Here is a 12674-nt window from a genome sequence, read left to right on the forward strand (position 1 = left end):
GCACATCATACATGAAGAAAGCAAGAGGTCATTAAAAAGACAGGAAAGAAAGAAAAGACCAAAATGGATGTCAGAAGAGACTCTGAAACTTGCTCGTGAAGGTTGAGTAGCTGAAGCAAAAAGAAGAAATGATGATGTAAAAGAGCTGAACAGAAGATCTCAAAGGTAGGCTCAAGAAGACAGAGTAAAGTATTATACTGACATGTGCAAAGAGCTGGAGATAGAAAACCAAAAGGGAAGAACACGCTTGGCATTCCTCAAGCTGAAAGAACTGAAGAAAAAACTCAAGCTTCGCATTGCAATAGTGAAGGATTCTACGGGGAAAATATTAAATGATGCAGGAAGCATCGAAAGAAGATGGAAGGAATACACAAAGTCACTATATCAAAAAGAATTGGTCGATGTTCAACCATTTCAGGAGGTAGCATGTGATCAGGAACCGATGGTACTGAAGGAAGAAGCCCAAGCTGCACTGGAGGCATTGACGAAAAACAAGTCTTCAGGAATTGATGGAATGCCAATTGAGATGTTTCAACATACGGATGCAGTACTGGAAGTGCTTACTCATCTATGTCAAGAAATTTGGAGGACAGCTACTGGCCAACTGACTGGAAGAGATCCATATTTGTGCCCATTCCAAAAGTGATCCAACCAAATGCGGAAATTATCAAACAGTATCATTAATATCACACCCAAGTTAAAATTCTACTAAAGATCATTCAAAAGCAGCTGCAGCAGTGTATCGACAGGAATTGCCAGAAATTCAAGTCGGATTCAGGAGAGGACATGGGGCAAGGGATATCATTGCTGATGTCAGATGGATCCTGGCTGAAAGCAGAGAGTACCAGAAAGATGTTTGCCTGTTTTTTATTGACTATGCAAAGGCATTTGACTGTGTGGATCATAACAAATTATGGATAACATTACAAAGAATGGGAATTCCAGAACAGTTGATTGTGCTGATGAGGAACCTGTACATAGATCAAGAGGCAGTCATTCGAACATAACAAGGGGATACTGCGTGGTTTAAAGTCAGGAAAGGTGTGCATCAGGGTTGTATCCTTTCACCATACTTTTTCAATCTGTATGCTGAGCAAATACTCTGAGAAGCTGGACTATATGAAGAAGAACTGGGCATCAGGATTGAAGGAAGACTGATTAACAACCTGTGTTATGCAGATGACACAACATTGCTTGCTGAAAGTGAAGAGGACTTGAAGCACTTACTGATGAAGATCAAAGACCACAGCTTTCAGTATGGATTACACCTCAACATAAAGAAAAAAATCCTCACAACTGGACCAATAAGCAACATCATGATAAATGGAAAAAAGATTGAAGTTGTCGAGGATTTCATTTTGCTTGGATCTACGGTCAACATCCATGGAAGCAGCAATCAAGAAATCAAACAATGCATTGCATTGGGCAAATCTGCTGCAAAAGATCCCTTTAAAGTGTTGAAAAGCAAAGACGTCACCTTGAAGACTATGGTGCACCTAACCCAAGCCATGGTGTTTTCAGTTACCTCATATGCGTGTGAAAGCTGGACGATGAATAAGGAGGACCGAAGAAGAATTGACAACTTTGAATCATGGTTTTGGAGAGGAATATTGAATATTCCATGGACGACCAAAAGAACGAACAAATCTGTCTCGGAAGAAGTATGACCAGAATGCTCCTTAGAAGCAAGGATGGTGACTGCGTCTCGCATACGTTGGACATGTTGTCAGGAGGGATCAGCCCCTGGAGAAGGACATCATGCTTGGTAAAGTAGAGGGTCAGGGAAAAAGAGGAAGACCTTCAATGAGATAGACTGACACAGTGGCTGCAACGATGGGCTTAAGCATAACAACAATTGTGAGGATGGCACAGGACTGGGCAGTGTTTCGTTCTGTTGTACATATGATCACTGTGAGTCGGAACTGACTCAACGGCACCTAACAGCAGCAATAGCAAAAGGATACAAATCAGGATCATCATAAGGAAGCAACTTATGGGCAAGGTCTGAGGGGGTTCCCTGTGTGGAGCTTCAATGTCCCAGAGAGGGCAGGTCAGCCTTCCTTCACCAATCAGGAAGCTCTCTGAGCCACTATGTTCAGAGCTTTTATCAGCCGGTCATGATTGAGCCCTCATTGTATATGTGTAATAGGCTAAATCGTGCCTCCTGAGGTTAGTTGACATTGGCCTACCAGGTGAATGTCTTCTAGTCTGGCCAGCCCCCACTTATTAGCACAAATCCTTCAGGTATGGTGTGGAGGTTTCAGATAAAGGCATCTCAATTACTCCTAGGGTTACTTTGCAGGAACCAAGGACAAAAGCCAAAACTGTTTTTCATTACCGCACCCTATACTGAACAACATCTCATGGGTCCTGGACCTCAGCTTTGAATCATCTCAGTCTCAGAAACTAGGTTAAGGTTACCCCAGAGTGCTACTACTTTTAGGCACCTGGCAGAAGGAAATGTAAATCGTCTTTGGAAGAAGATAACAAAGAATGTTATCAGTGTTACTGAATTAATTGTACATGTAGAAATTGTTGAATTGGCACATGTTTTGCTGTGTATATTTTCACCAAAAATAAAATATTTTTAAAATAATAATAATAGCTGAAGTCTTCTAAATCTGATGAAAGACATCAGGCCGTAGGTTTGAGAAACAATATGAACTCCAAACAGGATAGATAAAAATAAAACCAAACCTCGGCATATCAGAGTCAAATAACTGAAAACTGAAATCAGAAAATCTTGAAAGTAGCCGGAGAGAAAAGTCAGATTACCTTCAAAGGAGCAATAGTGAAACTGATAGCTGACTTCTAAAGAAATAATCGAAGCGAAAAAACAGTAAAATGGTACCTTGTGGATATTCAAAGAGAGTAACTGCCCACATATAATTCTATGCTTAATGGTAATATCCTTCAGGCATGAAGCTAAAATAAAAACGTTTTCAAACAAATAAGGTATTTGTCACCATCAGATCCACAATAAAGTTTCTTTAGGAAGAAGGAAAGAGATCCCATAGTAGAGAAGTTGGAAGGAATATTGATATATGAGACAATAATGATTCTCAAAACCAAACTTATTGCCGTTGAGTTGATTCTGACTCATAGCGACCCTGTTGGACAGAGTCGAACTTCCCCATAGGGTTTCCAAGGCTGTAAATCTTTACAGAAACAGACTGCCTCATGTTTCTCCTGCAGAGTGGCTGGTGGGTTCGAACTGCCAACCTTTGGGTTAGCAGCCAAGCATATAACCACTGCACCACCAGGTGTACTTGGATATTGCGCTAACTTTTGAAGAAATAGAATTACCAGTTAAATTTTACACACACACGCATACTAGTAGGTTCAGGATGTTACTGAGCATTCAAAGAAAAAAATAATTCCAGTCTTATACAAACCTCCCCTAATAGATCCCAACTCATTTAGTGGTGCTAATGTAACCCTGACAGCCAAAACTGACAAAAAAAAAATAGAAGAAAGGAAAACCCACGAACATAGATGTGAAAATATTAAAATATTTGCAAATTGGTAATACCTCATGATGAAACTAAGTTTATCCCGGGTATGCAAAGTTGGTTTAACATTAGAAAATCAGTATAGTGTAACAAGTAACAGATTAAAAGAAAAGTCATATGATCAATGAAATTTAATAGCCATTCATTCTAATAAGTTGAACTAGGGATAGGTAACAACATCCCTAACCTAATCATTTATTTGTCAGTCTACAGCATACATCATGTTGATGACAAATGTTAAAAGCATTCCTTTTAAGATGAATAACAAGACAAAGATGATTGCTACTTCATTTGTATTCAACACTGTATTAATGGTCTTGCCAGGACAGTAAGATAGTAAAGGGAATAGAAGATATAAAAACAAGAAAAAGAAAAATCAAACCATCATTGTTTATAGATATATGATTTTCTATGAAGGAAATACAAACAAATTAACCATGTATAAGAGATTGAATTAAAAATCAATATATAAAAGTTTTCATTTCCTTATACCAGCAAGAAACAAAACATAATCTGAAGATACCATTTTCAATAGCAACAATAAATTATGAAGGAATAAATCTAACAAAGATGTTCCTGACCTATGTGAAGAAAAGTATAAAAACCTTAATTAAAGACATTTAAAATGACCTAAATAGATGGAGAGAGAGTCACATTCCTGAATGATCAGAAGGTTCTATTTAAAGACATTAATTTTACCCACATTGATCAAATTCAGTGTAGTACTAGTAAAAATCCCATTTGATTGATTGATGAAACTTGACAAGGAGATTTTAAATTTTAAATGGAAGTTATAAAAGGCCAAGAATAGCCAAGATGCTCCTAAAATGAATAATAAATTACCGAGAGTTGGACATGATTGTTACAATGGCAAGTATCTTAGTCTAGGTTCTCTTGAGGAGCAAAACCAGTGAAGCATATACAAATACATACAGAGAGAGAAATTTACTTCAAGGAAATGGCTTACACAGTTGTGAGGGCTGGCAAGTCCCAAATCTCATCTGGCTCATGGAGTTGCCAAAAACCAAACCCATTACCGTCGAGTCTATTCCAACTCATAGCAACCCTATAGGACAGAGTAGAACTGCCCCATATTGTTTCCAGGGAGCAGCTGGTGGATTCTAACTGCCAGCCTTTTGGTTAGCAGCCAATCTCTTAACCACTGTAGGGGTTGGACAATCCAAAATCTGCAGGTCAGGCAGCAGGCCAGACTTTTGCAGACTTATGTTCCAAGAATAAGAAGTCAGGCAGTAAGAAGAATGCAAGGTACAGAAAGAGAGCAAGCTATGGTAGAACATCCATTTATATCCTTGAGGTAGGCCATACCCCCAAGGAAACTCCCTTTCAACTGATTGGCTGCTTACATCAGATCACAAAATGGAAAGTGATTACATAATATCTGCCAAATCCCTGAGAATCATAGCCTCACCAAGTTAACACATAACATTAACCATTGCAGCAAAGTACTTATTCTAATCTAGAATTCCTATAAAACTAAATTAAGATATAATGTTTTTTTTTGAAAACATATTATATAGCTGTAGTAATCAGAACAGTCTGGTAGTGATATAACAAACACATAGACCAATGGAATAGAATTGAGAGTCCAGAAATAAACTCATACCTCTGTGGTCACCTGCTTTTTGACAAGGATAAGTCTGTTCAATGGGGAAGGAAGAGTTTCTTTAATGAACGGTGCTGGGAAAATTGAATTTCCACATGCAGAAGAATGAATCAGGATCCATGCCTCACACTATACACAAAAAACAATTCAAAATGGATCAAGGACCTAAATGTGAAAACTAAAACCATAAAATTCTTAGAAGAAAACATAGAGATGTGGCTATGGCGCCTAGTGTTTAATGATGGATTATCAGATATTATAACAAAAGCACAAGCATCAAAAGACAAAATAGATAAATGGGACCTCATAAAAATGAAATACTTTTGTTCCTCAGAGGACTTTATCAAAAAAAGTGAAGAGACACCTACAGATTAGGAGATAATCTCCAGAAACCTTATATCCAACAAGGGTCTAATATCCAAAATGTATGTAAAACTTCTACAACTTGACAACAAAAAGACAAAAAGTCAGTCAAAAAATGGGCAAACTTAAATAGACATTTCATCAAAGAGGATAGTCAAATAGCCAACCAACAACCACATGAAAAAATGCTCAACGTCATTAGACATTTAAAAAAAAAAGTTGCTATTGAGTCGAATCCAACTAATAGAGACACTATAGGACAGAGTAGACTGCCCCATAGGATTTCCAAGGAGCTGGCTGATAGATTCAAACAGCTGACATTTTGGTTAGCAGCCTGAACTCTTAACTGCTGTGCCACCAGAGATGCAAATCAAAACCATAACGAGATATCGCTTCACACCCACTAGGATGGCTAAGAAAAAATAACAAATGTTGGCAAGAATTTGGAGAAACTGGTACCCTTATCCATTGCTGGGAATGTAAAATGGTACAGCCATCATGAAAAAGTTTGGTCGCTCCTCAAAAAGTTAAACATAGAACTACCTTACAGCCCAGCAGTTCCACTCCTGGGTATATACCCAAGAGACCTGAAAGCCACAATGAGAACAGACACCAATACTTACACCAATATTCAAAAGGTGGAAACAACCAAACATCCATCAACGGATGAACTGATAAACAAAACGTGGTACATACAGACAATGGAATACTACTCAGCCATAAAGAGAAATGAAGTCCTGATGCATGCTACAACATGAATTATCCTTGAAAACCTTACGCTCAGTGAAATAAGTCAATCACAAAAGGTCAAATATTGTGTGATCTCACTTATATGAAATAACAAGAATAGGCAAATGTATAGAGACCAAAGTTTATTAATGGCTACCAGGGGTGGAAGGGAGCAGAAGAGAGGGATCCTCTTGTTTAAGAAGCAGCGAGCGTTTATGGTGATGAGAAATTTGGCAACAGTTATGGGTGGTTGTTGCACAACATGATTAATGTAATTGATATCACTAAATTGTACACCTAAAAAATGAATTGGCAAATGTTGTGCTATATATATATTTTACAACAAGAAAAGAAGAGAAAGAAAACCCTATGGAGCACAGTTCTACTCGCCATGAGTTGGAGTTGACTCCCACAGCAACTGATGAAACTATGATACAATTAACTCACTTATGTTTGTGTCTCCTTTCTAGGATGTAAGCTCCAGGAGGTCAGGGGTTCCATCCATTTTGTTGATCACCCGCCCTCAGTGCCTAAAACAGGTTGGCACCCAGTAGGCACTCAGTAAACACTGACTGAATGAAAAAAAAACAAAAAGACATAGTGGTTTTGACAAAGGGGTAGAGAAATGGACCCTCATAATAAAATAGAGCCCTAAAAGACACCCACATGTGTATAAAAAATGATTTATGACAAAGCTGGCTATATAAATGGAAATGATAGATTTTTCAGTAAAGTGATGTTGGACAGTTGGTTATCCATATAGGAAAATCTGAAATTGGATATTTATCTCATACAATGAATAGATAATTTTCAAGTATATTAAAGATTTAAGTATAAAAGGCAAAACTGTAATACTTTTAGAGTTTATATTTAGAATATGTTTATGACCTAACGAATTCTTAAGTAATCACAAAAAGCATAAACCCCTAGTGAAAAAAAAAAAACAACTGATAAATAAGACTGTTAAAATGAAGAACTGCTAAGATCATAAAGAAGATGGAAAAGGAAGTTACAAATGGGGAGAAGACATTTTTGCCATATATAATTGACCAAAACTAGTATGGAGAACATGTAATGAAAGAAAAAGATAAACAGCCCAATAGAAAACTAAGCAAAGCATTTGGACAGCCCTCCAGAGGCAAGAAAGGCATCCACTGAGTCTGAGGAAAGAATTCAGTCTCATCAGCCATCAAGGAAACAGTGCGGCTGCTGTGAGCCATCTGTTTACTCTCTCCAGAGCAGCAGGAAGCCCAGGCTCTTCCACTCCGTGCTGATGAGGATGTCTTGCAACTGGACTGCTTAATGCTCATTACACTTGGAAAAGAGTTTGGCATTAGAAGATGTGTATACCCAGCAATATTTGCTCCTGTTTATGAATCCTAAATAAAACCCAACCCATGTGTATCAGTAGATATGTGCAAGAATGTTCAAAGCAGCACGATTTCCAATAGCAAAAATCAGAGAACAATTCAGATAATCATCAATAAGTAGATGTGGTACAGTCATACAGTGGAGTACCATATAGCAGTGGAGATGAATATTGCACAACATAATGGATGAATCTTAGGAACTTAAATTGTTATTCCTTTTTTTAATTATATAGTAAAATTGACCTTTAGGGGGAGTGTACAGTACTAGGAATTTAACACATGTATAGAACCACCACAGTCCGGATACAGAGCACTCCCATCATCCTATAAAACTCCCGTGTGCAATCCCTTTATTATGCCCTCTTCCCACCCCCTTCTCTTGGCAAGCTCTGTTAGCTATAGTTATAGTTTTGCCTTTTCAATAATGTCTTGTAAGGGTCTGATATCTAAAGTATATAGAAAACTTACACAATTTAACAACAAAAAGACAAATAACCCAATCAAAAACTGGGCAATGGACATGAACAGACACCTCACCAAAGAGGGTATTCATGTGGCCAACAGACACATAAAAAGATGCTCAACATCATTAGCTATCAGAGAAATGCAAAGCAAAACTAAAATGAGATATACTTTTATTCCCACTAGGATGGCCAAGATTTAAAAAAAAAAAAATAGGAAAATAGCAAGTGTTGGAGAGCATGTGGAGAAATTGGAACCCTCATCGTTTGCTGGTGGGGATGCAAAATGGTATAGCTGCTGTGGAAAACAGTCTGGTGGTTCCTCAGAAACTTAGCGGTAGAGCTGCCATATGACTCAGCAATTCCACTGCTACGTATGATCTAATAGAAGTGACATGAACAGACATATGCACACTTAATGTTCATCACAGCACTATTCACAATAGCAAAAAGATGGAAACAACTTAAGTGCCGATCAATGGGTGAATTTTTAAGTAAAATGTGGTACATACATTCAATGGAATGCTACTCAGTGATAAAGAAAAATAAGTTCTCAGAACCTCTTAGAACATGGATGAACCTGGAGGACATTATGTTGAGCAAAATAAGTCAGTTACACACACACACAAAAAAAATATTGTGTGTTCTTTTATGAAATGACATGAACAAGCAAAAATATAGAAACTAATGTTCATTAGCGGTTTCCAGAGAGGGGAAAGGGAATTCAGTCTCTCGATAGAAGACACTTGTTATTTTTGGTGATGGGAAAGGTAACACCAGATGAGGGTGAAGTGTACATAGCTTGACAGAGGTAAATGGTGTCACTAAGAAGTACACAAGAAAAAAGGACCCGTTGGTAATTGCTCTGGCATATATAATTTTGAAACAACAGCGGAAACAACCAAAAAATTTCTGTATGGGTATATATGTATATATGTAGGCATATATGTGTATAGGTATGTATACGTATGTATATATAAGTATGCATATGCATCTATGTGACTGTATGCACATATATTCATATATATAATAAATCACATAGGTGACAGAGTTACAGCTACTTCTTAGACATAACCAAACACCTCTTGTGATTGGATTTCTGGGTTTGAAGAACTAGGACCGTAGTCTCATGGGACATCTTGGTCAGTTGACATAATATAGTTCATAAAGTTATGTTCTACATTCTAGTTTGGTAAGTAGTGTCTGGGGTCTTAAAAGCTTGTGAGTGGCCATCTAAAATAAACAATTGGTCTCTACTAGTCCAGAGAAAAAGAGAAAAAAGGAAGCCAAAGACTCAAAGAAGAAACTAGTCTACAGGACAAATAGTCTGCATGAACCATGGCCTCATCTATCCTGAGACCAGAACTAGATGGTGCCTGGCTACCACTACCCATCATTCTAATCAGGGCCACAATAGATGGACCCTGATAGAATGGGAGAAAGATGTAGAACAGAACCTCAAATTCCTTAAAAAAATAAAAAAACAGACCTACTGGGCTGGTTGAGACTGGAGGACTCCCCGAAACTATTGCCCTGAGATACTCTTCAAACCTTGAACCGAAACTCCTGAGGTCACCTTATAGCTAAAATAACAAATTGGCTCAAAAATAATGAATATCATCCATAAGTACTGTGCTCCTTTAAAAAATCACTTATATGAGACCAAATGGTCAACAATTACTTTAAAACAAAGATGAGAATGTGAAAGAGCAGGGAAACTAGATTGATGGAAATGGAACAACCAGAACAGGAATGAGAATGTTCATGCATTGTGAAAAATGTAACCAATGTCACTGAACAACTTCTGCAGAAATTGTTGAATGGGAACCTAAACTGCTGTGTGAACCTTCACCATTTTTTAGTGTCTTAAATGGAATCATACAGTATGTAATCTTGAGACTGGCTTCTTTCACTCAGCATAATGCTTTTGAGATTTATCCAAATTGTGTGTATCAGTAATTTGTTCTTTTTTATTGCTGAATAGTATTTCACTGAATAAATGTACCACAGTGTGTTTAGCCATTCATCCACTGAAGGACATTTGTGTTGTTTCTGTTTGGTTGATTATGAATAGAAAAACCGAAAAACCAAACCCATTGCCTTCGACTTGATTCCAACTCAACAGCGACCCTATAGGACAGAGTAGAACTGCCCCATAGGGTTTCCAAGGAGCAGCTGCTGGATTCGAACCGCCAACCTTTTGATTAGCAGCCAAGCTCTTAACCACTGCACCACAGGCCTCCATTCTGAATAGAGAGCACCTATAAACATTTGTGTCCAGGTTTTTGTATGAACTTACCCAGTAGTGAGATTGCTGGGTCATATGGTATGTGTATGTTTAGCTGTATAAGAAACTGCCAGACTATTGTTTTCCAGAATGGTTGTATCATACATTGCAATGTATGAGAGTTCCAGTTTCTCGTTGTCTTTACCAGCACTTGGTATTATTGATATTTTTTTATTTTTATTTGTATGTTTTAGTTTAGCCTTTTTAATAAGTGTATAGTGGTATGTCATCATGGTTTTAACTTGCACTATCCTAATAGCTAATGATGTTGAACAACTTTTCATGTGTTTATTTGCCTTCGGTGAGGTATCTGTTTACATCTTTTGCTTGGTTTTTAGTTGGTTGTTTTTCTTTTTACAGTTGAGTTTTGAGAGTTCTTTATATATCCTAGATGCAAGTCCTTTGTTGGAAGTGTGATTTGCGCATATTTTTCCCAGTCTTTAGCTTCTCTTTTCATTCTCTTAGCAGTGTCATTTGCAGAGCAAATGTTTTTAATTTTGATAAAGTACAGTTCATAATTTTTTTTTTCTTTTATGGATTGTGCTTTTGGTGTTATGTCTGAGGGCTCTGCCTAATCCCAGGTCATGAAGATTTTTGCCTGTTTTCTTCTAAATGTTTTATAGTTTTATGGTTTACATTTAGATTTATGATCTTTTTGAGTTAATATTTGTATAAGGTGTGAAGTTTAGGTTGAGTTTCATCTTTTTGCATATGAATGTCCAGTTGTTCCAGCATTATTATTTGACATTACTATCCTCTCCCACACTGAATTGCTTTTGCATCTTTGTCAAAAATCAATTGGCCATATTACATGGATTTTGTTTTTAGACTTGATATTCTAGTGTTTATCTTTTCACCAATACCACACTGTCTTAATGATTCAAACTTAGGAGCAAGTCTTAAAATCAGGTAATGTGATTCCTCCAACTTTATTCTTTTTCAGAATTGTTTTAGCTATTTTAATTCCTTTGCCTTTCCATATCAATTTTAGAATTAGCTTGTCTATCTGTAAGAAAATCTGCTGGGATGTTGATTGGAATTACATGAAATCTATAGACCAATTTAGGGAAAATTGACATTTTTATTATGTTAAGTCCCAGTCTTTAAACGTAGTATGTCTCTCTGCTTATTTAGATCTTTGATTTCTTTTATCAGCATTGTATAGTTTTCAGCATATAGATTATGGACATCTTTTATTACATTTATACCTAAGTTTCATTTTTTGGAGCTATTGTAAATAGATTTTTTGTTTTGTTTTCAATTGTACATTGCTAGCATATGGAAACACAGGTGATTCTGGTATGGTGACGTTGTATCCTGTGACCTTGCTAAACTCGCTTATTCTAGGAATTAATTTTAATTGATTCCTTGGTATTTTCTGTATAGACAATTGGCTTAGTCATCTAGTGCTGCTCTAACAGAAGTACCACGAGTGGATGGTTTTAACAAAGAAAAGTTTACTTCCTTACAGTAAAGTAGGCTAAAAGTCCAAATTCAGGGCGTCAGCTCCAGGGGAAGGCTTTCTCTCTCTGTCGGCCTTCTCGTCAATGTTCCCCTGGACTAGGAGCTTCTCCGCTCAGGGACCCCGGGTCCAAAGGACACGCTCTGCTCCTGGCATTGCTTTCTTGATGGTATGATGTCCCCAACTCTCTACTTGCTTCCCTTTTCTTTTATCTCTTGAGAGACAAAAGGTGGTGCGGGGAAACTCCCTTTACATTGGATCAGGGATGTGACATGGGTAAGGGTGGTGTTACAATCTCACCCTAATCCTCTTTAACGTAAAATTATAATCACAAAATGCAGGACAACCATAGAATCCGGAGAATCATGGCCTAGCCAAATTGATACACACTTTTTTGGGAGTACATAATTCAACCTATGACAACAATCATATTGCCTGCAGATACATACAGTTTTATTTCTTCCTTTCCAAACTATATATTTTTTATTTCTTTTTCTTGCCTAATTACCCTGGCTAGAACCTTGAGTACAGTGTTGAGTAAAAGTGGCAAGAGTGGGCATCATTGTCTTGTTCCTGATCTTAGGGGGACAGTATTTAGTCAGTCTTTCACCACTGAGTATATGTTAGTTGGGGTTTTTGTACAGATGTCCTTTATCAGGTTTAAAAAATTTTCCTTCTATTTCTAGTTTCCTGAGAGTTTTTATCATTACTGGGTGTTGAATTTTGTCAAATGCTTTTTCTGAATCAATTGATATGATCATGTGGTTTTTTCCTTTAGATTCTTTATATGGTGGATTACATTGATTTTTCACATTTTTGAATAGGGGAAAAAAAAAGTTTTGCAAGAATGCATCTAATATGATTAA

At 37.2% G+C, this 12674-nt stretch overlaps 1 protein-coding gene across 1 annotated transcript in view; it reads left to right on the forward strand.

Annotated features, from left to right (window-relative positions):
• Positions 1-12674, forward strand: part of CLTCL1 (clathrin heavy chain like 1) — a 239482-nt gene that overhangs the window by 193055 nt on the left and 33753 nt on the right.

The sequence above is a fragment of the Trichechus manatus genome, unplaced genomic scaffold, assembly GCF_000243295.1.
Source record: "Trichechus manatus latirostris isolate Lorelei unplaced genomic scaffold, TriManLat1.0 scaffold00282, whole genome shotgun sequence".
NCBI classification, from domain to species: domain Eukaryota; kingdom Metazoa; phylum Chordata; class Mammalia; order Sirenia; family Trichechidae; genus Trichechus; species Trichechus manatus.